Raw genomic sequence first — 2075 nt, 5'->3', positions numbered from 1 at the left:
AGCTAGTGGGAAGTTGCTACATAACACAGAGAGCTCAACCTGGTGCTCTGTGACAACATAGAGGGCTGGGATATGGTGGTGGGTGGAAGGGAGTTTCAAGAGGGAGGGGACATATGTATACTTATGGCCAATTCATGTTTTTGTATGGCAGAAACCAGCACAACATTTTAAAGCAATTTTCCGACAATTAAAAATAAATTTTTAAAAATAATTTTAAAAACCCATTATATTTTTTATATAAAACAGCACTCACATAACTATGAATAGAAGGGAACTTCCTCAACCTGATAAATGGAATCTCCAAGGAATACGGTTAACATCAAATTTAGTATAGAAAGACAATGTTTCCCACTTAAAAGCAGAAACAAGAAAAAATATGTCTGCTTTCACCACTCTTTTGGAACATCAAACTGTAGGCTCTAGTCAGGACAGTTAGTTCAGATGAGGAAATATTAATAAAAGACAATCAGCTGCTGGATCTGCAGATTTGCGGGAGGCCAAAGCCAGGATTGCACTGTAACCATGTTTTGCAACCAGTATGAAAATGATGTCACTGATTGGAGTCCTCAGGGCAGGATTCATCAAACTGGATATGCAATTGAGCTGTCAAACAAGGTTCAGCCACGGTTTTTTATCTGAAATAAAAATAAAAATAAAAAATAAAAAACCTCATGCAGTGTTGGTTGTATTGAAGACAGCACAATCAGAACTTGCAGCTCATCAGAAAAAAATGTTCCTTGTTGATAACAGTATTGCTATTTCAGTTGCAGGACTTACTGCTGATGCTAGATGTTATGTGATATTATGTGCGAGGGGTGTTTGGATTCCAGATTTGTATTTGACAGACCTCTTCCTGTGCCTTGTCTTGTATCTCTAATTGGAAGCAAAACCCAGATACCAATGCAGTGATATGGCTGGAGACCATATGAAGTTGGACTGCTCATTGCTGATTGTAATACAGACCCTCACATTTTCCAAATTTGTCCATCTGCTAACTATTTTGACTGCAGGGCTATGTCTATTGGAGTCCATTCTCAATCAGCTTGTACTTACTTGGAGAGATATATGTCAAAGTTTTTGGAGTGCAATTTGAATGAACTGGGTAAACATGGTCTGCATGCCTTCTGAGAGACACTTCCTGCAGAACAGTATCTAACTACAGAAAATGTTTTCAATGGAATTGTTGGTAAAGACTTGGAATTTCTGGTATATGATGATGATGATGTGTCTCCAATCATGGAAGATCTTGAAGACAGACTGCAGAGAAAGATACAACCTACTCAACCTGCTGATGAACCTACAGAAAAGGCTGATTAACCAATGGAACATTAAATAATAAATCAGTCTATATATGTATTAGACTAACTAAACATTCAGAAAATGAAGATCATGGCATCTGGTCCCATCACATTATAGCAAATAGATGGAGAAACAGAAACTGTGACAGACTTTATTTTCTTGGGCTCCAAAATCACTGCAGATGGTGACTGCAACCATGAAATTAAAAGATGCTTGCTCCTTGGAAGAAAAGCTATGACCAACCTAGATAGCATATTAAAAAACAGAGACATTACTTTGCCAACAAAGGTCCATGTAGTCAAAGCTATGGTTTTTCCAGTAGTCATGTATGGACGTGAGAGTTGGACCATAAAGAAAGCTGAGAGCTGTAAAATTGATGCTTTTTAACTGAGGTGTTGGAGAAGACTCTTAAGACTGTGAACTGAACTGAACTGATATATTCATTATCATACATGTAAGAATGCAGGAGCATATACTGATGACGATATTCTATACTTTGAAACAAAAGATGCAGAATGGTGGAATGGAATGGTATGTTTTAGGAATCAGTTCAGATGTGAGTTTTTCCCAAGCAACTTCACAGAAACTATATATTGGAGTTCATTTTTCTTTAAAAAGTTCTCTATAATCATTTTCAAGAAAGCATAGTTATCAGTACTAATGTATTTTATATAAAGAACATAGTGTCTTTGTGGTTTTAAAGACAACTGTGACATAAAATTCTTTCACCTGAAAAGTAAAAGGTAGATTGGAAAGGAAGAGTAAAACCTCTCTAT

At 36.5% G+C, this 2075-nt stretch overlaps 1 pseudogene; it reads left to right on the top strand.

Annotated features, from left to right (window-relative positions):
- Positions 1 to 522: 522 nt before the first annotated feature.
- LOC133053016 (proteasome subunit alpha type-1-like) lies at positions 523 to 1332 on the top strand (annotated as a pseudogene).
- The last annotated feature ends 743 nt before the right edge of the window (positions 1333 to 2075 follow it).

The sequence above is a fragment of the Dama dama genome, chromosome X, assembly GCF_033118175.1.
Source record: "Dama dama isolate Ldn47 chromosome X, ASM3311817v1, whole genome shotgun sequence".
Taxonomy (NCBI): Eukaryota; Metazoa; Chordata; class Mammalia; order Artiodactyla; family Cervidae; genus Dama; species Dama dama.
This window is presented reverse-complemented; position numbering and strand designations above follow the sequence as displayed.